The 9,190-nt window shown below is 29.0% G+C and overlaps 1 long non-coding RNA gene across 1 annotated transcript; it reads left to right on the plus strand.

The window, feature by feature from the left end:
• The first annotated feature begins 3,981 nt into the window (after positions 1–3,981).
• LOC113784523 (uncharacterized) lies at positions 3,982–5,500 on the plus strand. Its single transcript, XR_003470572.2, has 3 exons — positions 3,982–4,071; positions 4,611–4,654; positions 5,274–5,500. It is a non-coding gene; the product is annotated as an uncharacterized lncRNA (long non-coding RNA).
• The last annotated feature ends 3,690 nt before the right edge of the window (positions 5,501–9,190 follow it).

Consider the following 9,190-nt stretch of genomic DNA (forward strand, 5'->3'; position numbering starts at 1 on the left):
AGAAATTCAGCACAAAATTCCCCAAAATACATAAATTAGAATTTAAAATTAAGGGTCTTACAAGAAGAGTTGTAAGTCTGCTAAGGCTAAAAAAATATAGGAGAGAAGGTTCAAGTTGTCAAATGTGTGTAAGTATTATAGTGTAAAATCTCACCAAGGATGAATATTGAATGTAACCCATTATAGTGGTAAAATCGACCTCTTAAAAAATTAGTAATAACATAAACACGATTAATCAACTAACATTATAACCCCATCATTCTCCACATGGTCAATATCAAGGGTCGCTTCCACTATGTCCATGTTTGTGGCAAAATGTTTGACACTGCTTTTAGCTTTCGTCTATTATTTCATTTCGTTAATTTTGGAAAATTGCATAACACTGCTTTCAGCTTTTATCTATTCTCGTAAATGTTCCCTTAATTGACATATAAAGTATGTTATAAATTAATATTTAGTAATTTGTAGTTGTTGTCACTAATAAAAAAAATAATACTTTTGAAAAATAAAGCATTTTATATATAAAATATCAATCGAATTAATGATCGTATTAAATTGATTTAATTTTCAAATAATAAATACATATACATATATAACTACGATTCGTGCACACACACACATATATTGCTAACAACATTTTGCTAACAAGATTGAAGAGTTTTTCAATTTTGCAAGAGTATAGAAAATTGTCGAAGATGAAAGGAAGATGAGATGTCCATGTCGTTTATGTCAAAGTAGACGTTTTAAGAGTGAAGGTGAAATATGAGTGCATTTATATGAAGATGGATCAATGTCTAAATATTGGATTTAGACTAATCATGGGGAATAGTGTTTGATGACGCCTATTTCTAGTATACGTGTGGAGAATAACGTAGGTCTTTCAAGTTGTATTGGCAAATTGGGTGTAGATTATTATAATTATCAGCACTTTAAGGTGATGAACGATATGATTTTGGATATTGTTTGTGTTAACTTTTCATTCAATGAAAATCAATGTGACGACACTAATGGACTTCCAAATGAAGAAACTTAGAGATTTTATGGTCTTTTGAAATAGACAAATTAATCGTTATTCGAAGGATCTTCAAACTCAAAGTTATCGATGCGTATTAGACTTTTAGGTCTGAAGTCTAATGATGTTAGATGCAACACTTGTTAGAGGTGGTTTGTCGCAAATTTATTACGATGCTAAACAATTAGTGTCGAAGTTAGGATTAAGTGTCAAGACGATTGATTGTTGTATTAAAGGTTGCATGTTGTATTACAAAAACTAATTGGATATAAATGATGTTAATTTAGTTGAATGTATTGTATCAAGATTGCAAAGAAATCTTGAATCATTGCAAACTATAGGAAAGATGACGTGACATTATGAGAGAAGAAGAAATTTATTGAGTTGCTACATCCGTTTGATGGTCAGGCATGACGACCAGACATGGAAATGACTGATAAAACATGTGGATGACATATAACACAATCAATATCGTTTCTTCCATTCACTAGTAACAATGTATCATCGTTGAAATAATGAAAAGAAAATTGTGTTGTTTCATTGTCCGTCGACATCTATTGACAATTTGAACAATTAAAGGAACTATTTCTCCTTTGACTAAGCAATAAGAAAAAAACACAACAACTAATACAAACAGCAATTGAAAAATTAAATGAAGAATGAAAACAAAAATTTCAACAGAAAATATTTCTCCTTTGTGGCAAGCTGTACCGTAAACAATTTGTGGCTATTTTTTCGTCACAAATTTGTGATGGCTTAAACCCTCACAAATGATAACCCAAAAACCAACCATTGTGGTTGTCGTTTTGGCCACCACAAATATTTTTGATTGACTTATTTATAGTTTTTTAGGCTACCACAAATATGTCTTTTGTGGTCATTTTTCTCCTTTTGTGGGACTTCTGGCCGCCAAGAAGGCATGTTATTCTTGCAGTGATGTGTGGAAATCACTTATCACTTATTTATATAAAAAGTAAGGACAAAAATGATTTAAATGGGTGATTTTAAGCCAAAAATTGAAGTTCAACCACCCATCTTGGATGAAGAAAAAAAGGAAAAAAAGAGAAGATGATAACGTGGTGTTGCTAGGTTTTGTTAAATACAAGGTTTCAAATGAAATATATAATTTAAATGTTTGGGATTCAAATATTAAAGTAATTAAACCCTTATAACAAATAATTTTCACAAATTCCTTAATCATTCATACTCTTATCATTTCCCTTATCACAAATAATTTTCACAAGTTCCTTCATCATTCAAATTCTTATCATTTCCCTCAAATCCCCAAACCTCAATCTCTCATATTTGCGACTCTCTCTTTTGAATAAATTATATTAGTAAGACTTAGTGATTTATAAGTAAATATTTGTTTATTTTAATTATATGATTGATATTTATGAATATTTTTCATTTTAAATTTAAGAATAATTGTTATTTAATAAGCTATTAAAATAAAATTAATAAAAAATGAAAAAAAAATAATATTACAAAAATACTAAAGTTTTCGATGGTGCAAACTATCACCAAAATCACATAGGAGCTATTCTTAATAGTCGCAATACTCCTAGAACAAACAAAATAAAGCACGGTTAACTATTACAAAAAGTTATTTTGAGGCGGTTGGGACATCTGTTTTTTGAACCATTGTAAAAGGGTCTCAAGACACGTTGTAAATGTCAATTGTGGCAATTACAAATGATAAATATCAATTAAGTATTTAATATATTTTTTAGTAATTTGATATATAATATGGTGAATTTGGAGTTAGTTAATTTGTAATTGTAACAATTAATCCATTATTTCTTTAATAAACCATTAGTTAATTATCTAGTTTATTGATTTGGTAAAATAGAATATAGTTGACATATTTATTTTATTGTTAACATTTGAATTAAGCACCTTAATGATATATATTGAAATTTTGAAAAAAATACATGAAACTAATTATAAAGCTGAACATTAATTATGAGATAAGATAAAATGATGTATTAAACTTAGTATCTTTTGTAAAATAGATAAAATAAAAAAGATAATTAGATAATAGACAAATATAATAACTAAAATATAATAGAAAAATATTTTTTCTCGCGATATTACAAGAGAAGAAACAAAAAAATGTAGATTATAGGACATGTGAAATTTTAATAAACTTCTCTACGACACATAGGACATGTGTTACATTTATCTAACCATTTCATGATACAATCTTGATGATATATATGTAGACATGGATCAGGCAATTGAATAGCCTCAGATCCAACCAAAAACTCTACGAGACAGATACAACACGTCATAGCTTCAGAATTATCTTCAATTATAATTCTTTCGAAGTTGTATTCAGAGCGTCTTTGTATTTGAGTAGTGTCAACATTTCTTCTTCTTCTTCTTCTTGTATGAACCACAGAGATCCCGTTGGTATTATTTTCATCAACAACAAAGTGACCACCATAAGTCTGCCTGTGTTGATAGAACCGTGTTCGGGCCAACATACTTAACATGTACGTATTACCACCGTGAATCATGTCAAAGGCCGTCATATTTTCTTCAATTTCCTCTATTGCTCTATAATGTTGTGGTGGCTCCATTTATGTGATTTAAAATTTGCTACTTTTTTTTCTCTGAAAATAATATTAAAATAGAAAAAAAATTAAAAATTGAAATAAGAGAGGAAGTAAGAAAAAAATAGAAAGAATTACGAATTAAAATAAGAGAAGAAGTAAGGGAGATATATAACAAAATAACTCTTTGGGGGTAGGAAAATATTAAAGTTACAAAAATAAAAAGAAGAAAAACCTTTGGGGATCGCAAGAAACAGAGCGTGAATGTGTTGTTGATGGCGGTGATAAAAAGAGAAACCTCGTTGATGTGCGGTGAATCAGTGGCGGAAGCGTAGCCTCAGTTGCGCGGTGATCGAAGCAGAAAATAGAAACCTCAACAAGAATCAGACAGAAAGTAGTAAGATGAATAGACGAATTAGGAAACAGAGTGATATTGTTGTAAGAGAAAATAACGCCAAATATATATACGCGCCCGAGGCCCGCGGGAATAAGTGTTCAACGGTAATATTTTGGTACTTAAGTGATTATTTTTACTGTGAATCTTTTGAGGCCGATCAAATACTTGGGTTAGCTATTGACAACGTTAGCGCGCGGGCAACGCTAATAAATAATCTTTTGCATTTATTATTTTGATTCTGTTATCGATTTATTATTTCTGTTAGATCTGTCTCTTTCACTCACTCTCTTAATCTCTCATCACATAACGTGTTCTCTTTCTCTTGATTTCATTAATTGGAATTTTCTTTGCTAATTGCCCTGATATGTTGATAATTTAATTCCACTAATTGGTATCTTATATGTTGTCTATACTGCAGGAGTAGTTAGTTGTTTATTTAATGCCTTAACCTACCATTCTTTTCAAATCATGTTAATTAAATTTGATTTCATTGTTATACTTTTTTTCTTCCCAAAATCATATGATATATCTTTTCATAATTTTTATGAATCCTAAATCTCTCTTAGGCCTCCTTGATTTAAATATTTTTAGGACATAATAACTTCAATAAATTTATGATTTTGGTAAACTTTTTTTGATGTAGGTGTGGCATTCGGAGACAGTTGGATCTCAGCAGAAGATTATGTGGTGTGTAATAAGATTATTCTGCCAATAAGTTTATTTTGTTGAACTTTCACATATTTCATGTACTTGATCTAAATTTTCAGTTCTCATAAAGTCCTCTCCTTAAACTATTGTTGCAGAGGGGTCAAAGTTATTTAATATCTTGTGAAAAATAAACCTTTGTAGAGAGGTCCTACTTTTGTTCCTTTGATTGCTCTGAGGTCTTACAAATTATTTGACATATTAGTTAAGTCTAATTTTCTTAATAAACTCTTGGCATAATATGATTTCTTGTAAAACATGATATAGGAAGAGTTTATACAAACTTTGAAGAAGAAGTTCTATCATTTATTTTTTCTCTAGCTTATGGATGATCAAGATTTTAGTCTGTCCAGTTGCTTATGTTTGTGCATTCAATTGTTTTGGTGATTGATTTTCATCTATATTACTTTTACAATATTACCTTGGTTTTCATTAGTAATTAGTTTCCATCTATATTACATTTATAAGACTAGTTATTTTTTGTAGCCACTATATGATGCACTATCACCTACATGCAGTTGTATATTGTCCTGAGGCATTCTTTTTGTAATATATAATTGCATCATGTTTATAGTATTACCTTGTTTCTTTCAAATTATAGGTACAACTTCTTGACGATATCACAACTTGGTCTAAAGCAAATATAATTTGGAGCTGTACAACTTCTTTTGTCAACTTATTGGATAAGTTTTTTGGATAAAGTTTTTGAAATTAGGTGCTCTTATCGATTTTGAAATTAGGCGCTGTCATGAGTTATGTTATAGGTATTTTCATGATTTTGAAATTTGGTGTTTTCATTACTTTTAATTACTATTGGTATTTTTAGTACTTTTGATACTCTATTTTGATTACATTATGTTCTATTGATCAAAAGAAAGTAATAATATGAAGAGAGAATTAAACATCTTTTAGAATAAACTACACAATTTCAATTAAATTTAAAACTTTTTTATTACAGTGGTCATCTAAACCCATAAATTCATGTTTAATTTTCTTGTTACAACTGGTAACTTAAGTAATAACATCCTGAAACGAATAGAAAATCAGAGAAAATTCTAAATTAATTTAAGTGAAACAAGTTATGAGAGGAAAAAACAAATATGCTTATTTACATATGAATAGAGTTAAAATAAAAATGCTATAAAGAAGGAAAGAAAAGTCTTCAAAATGACTACAAAGATTGTTGAGAATTTAAAACCAAGGAAAGAAAATTACCAAAACATATACAACATTTGGCCCAACCAAAGAAATAATATTACACAACAATAAACATTCATTTCTATATTCTTAATCGTATTATTCTATTTGTTATATGGTGATAATTTCAAAAGATGCAAAGTGAATAATTTTAACTTGAAAACTCCAAGTTATGAGGTTGTTTTTGGAGATTACACGTACATGCTTGATATTTCTTAGGCTATGAGGGTGGTTTGAGCAATTTTTATTTAGTTATTTGCAATTTTTATATTGGATCCAATTTATCTATACAAAATCGACTTGTGAGGTCATGAGTGTCTCTTTTTAAACTATTGTTGAGTTTTTCTCAATACAGTTAGTGTGTTGAAATGGTTGATGTTGGCATGGTTGAAAAAATGAGGAGGGATTCAAAAAATTATTATCCAACTATAATGCTACTTACACAACGAGTAAAAAAAAAAACAAGAAAATATTACAATTTGTTAAAGAATGCAATTTGACCCAGTAGATTGAAAGCCTATGAACAGCGGAATATATAGCTTTTGTTATTGATGTTCACATTTTAACATACCGCAAAAACTATGGCGTTAACGTTAAATATCAGGAATTGATGAGCTGGAACTACAAACTTGTGTAGCACGCATCAACTATTATAGGAAAGCTACTACTATACATCACACTTCTATCTTTTTACTATATGGCTTCATTGTTTGTTTTAAGGTTAAAACACTAAAAAAAAGTGATTTTCTTTCAATGTAATAAAAGTTAACTACTAATAATAAAAAGAACTGGAATTCAACGGTACATAAAAATTATTACTTCGTATAGTTAATTGAGTTCGTATTTAATAAAAAGTATTTAATAAATTTTCATAAAAAAATTGTAATAACTAAATTTTATTTATAAAAAATGTCAACGAAGTAATATTTAAAAACATTTGGATTTTTATTATTGATTAGTGAATATTAAATATCTTTTGAAAAAATATATAGACAATAAAATGATGAAAAAATATCTTTTGTTAGTTAATAAAACAACTGTTTCAAAATTATTCAATTTGTCAATTGATCATAGAAACCCTTTAAAGAATATGTTTAATTGCAATTTTAATCCCCCTATTTTAACTGAATCAGGAAAGTAGTCCTCCATTTTATTTCTCTTAGTTTTAGTCCCCAAAATATAATTTTGGTCTAAAACTTGACGAAATGTCATTTTTTAAGCTACACCACACCATTTATGATCATAGATTTAAAGTACAATTATTGCAACACAAAATCTTGAGGCATGATGTGACTTAAAAGCCTTGACATCGATCAAATAGAAGATCTTGGGGTCTATTTAGGAGCACCCATGATGTACAAAAGGATTTCTCAAAATTCGCTTTTAAATTTTTTAGATAAAATGAAAAAGAATTTGATTGTGTGGAAGGCAAACCAATTCTATTTTGCAGGAAGGATAACTCTGACTCAAACCAATTCTGTTTTGCAGGAAGGATAACTCTGACTCAATCTTCTTTGTCATGCATCCCAGACTATCTAATGAAAATATCAAAGATATCAACCTTGGTGTGTGATGATGCTGAAATTTTTTTTAGGGATTTCATTTGGGGCTCCAATAATCAACATCACAATCTTTTAGGGATTTCATATTGGGATCCAACAATTGTCATTTGGTGTTGATCTACTATCGCATATAGGTAAAATACAAATAATAAAAACATAGCATAGGGGCAACAACTCAAGTCGTTTCACAACGACTTCTAATTACGTTAACCAAATTTAGAATCAGTGAAAACAAAAAGGGGGTTTCGAATTTAGGTTCAAACAAATTGAAGAAATGAATTAAAGTCACATATATTGAAATGACTAATCCACTGGTTCAAAAATTTCGGACCTATCACAAATTCTACTAACGGGTTCAATTTTTAAATTGTGACTCTATTCCCGTTTGACTATATAATTGATTAAGCAATCGTAAATCAATCCTATGTGAATTATATTTCTTTGACTAGATTAAGTATTAGAGTAATTGATCGATTATAGTTAACAATCAAACGTAAAAAAACTACAATTGATTAGATTAGAAACCAGATTATGTCAAAGTAAATATATCAATTCTATTGAAATTCAAATTAAGCAATCAGAATAACAATGTAATCGAATGAAAAGGAATAGAAATGTCAACGTGAAATTAACATTATTCTTCTATGAAATTCCGAAATAGTGGATTAATTTTTGGAATTTATTCATCCATGAAAATAAGAAAAACTCTTTATTGTATGTGAGTCCGAAAATAGAATGCCCTAAACCCTAAAAAAACTAAAAATATATAGTACTCTTTTTGGACTTTAAAACAAGTGGCCCAATACTAAAATTATTATAAAAAGCTCTGATCACATAATCAGCAGTATAAACCCAGTAAAGTTCAGAATTGGGATTTTGTGTCAACATGAAAGTTGTAACTCTGACTCTTAGCTTTCCAACACTTGCTCGCACGCATCAATTCGATATCCAAAACTAAAGTTATGGACTGCAAAGAGCGCAATGATCAATATGAAAATAATATCACTAAAACTAAAGTTTTGGGTGCATATGTGAAGTGCCAAATATATTTGTGGTTCTTTGCAGACTCCTTTGACCACTTCTCAAAATAACTCTTCCAATATTTGGAAAGTCATTTCTAAACCTTGGGATCAAGTTAAACCCCACATCAGATAAGTTAGTAACATGCACTACGCGAAAAATCGGATTTTACAGCGCTTTTTTTAAGCAATTTACAGCGCTATTTCAAAAAAAAAAAAAGCGTTGTGGAATCTAGCGTTGTAAAAGATACAACAACGCTTTTTTAAAACCAAAAAGCGCTATAAAACATGTAAATATATTGCGCGCTTGATATGCACATTTTACAACGCTTTTTAAATAAGCGCTGTAAAATGCGCACACATTATATGCATTATTATGCACCTTTTACAGCGCTTATTGAAAAGAGCGATGTAAAATGTGCACCCAATATATGCATTATAGTGCACATTTTATAGCGCTTTTTTAGTTTTTTATGGTATTAAATTAAATTTTTAAAAAGCGCTTTTTAGTTTTTTATGGTATTTTTTTAGAAAACGCTGTCTTTTAATTTTTTTTCCAAAATTATTTTCATCCAGAATCAGTTCACTCAACAACAAAACATATTCAAATAAATATTCAGAATCAGTTCACACAATCAGTACACAAAAACAGAACTATATAACTTTATTTTATATATTAATTTACAACAGAACATTCAGATACATATATATAACTTAATTAACTACATATACATTGGACA

Source organism: Cicer arietinum, chromosome 5, assembly GCF_000331145.2.
Source record: "Cicer arietinum cultivar CDC Frontier isolate Library 1 chromosome 5, Cicar.CDCFrontier_v2.0, whole genome shotgun sequence".
NCBI lineage: Eukaryota > Viridiplantae > Streptophyta > Magnoliopsida > Fabales > Fabaceae > Cicer > Cicer arietinum.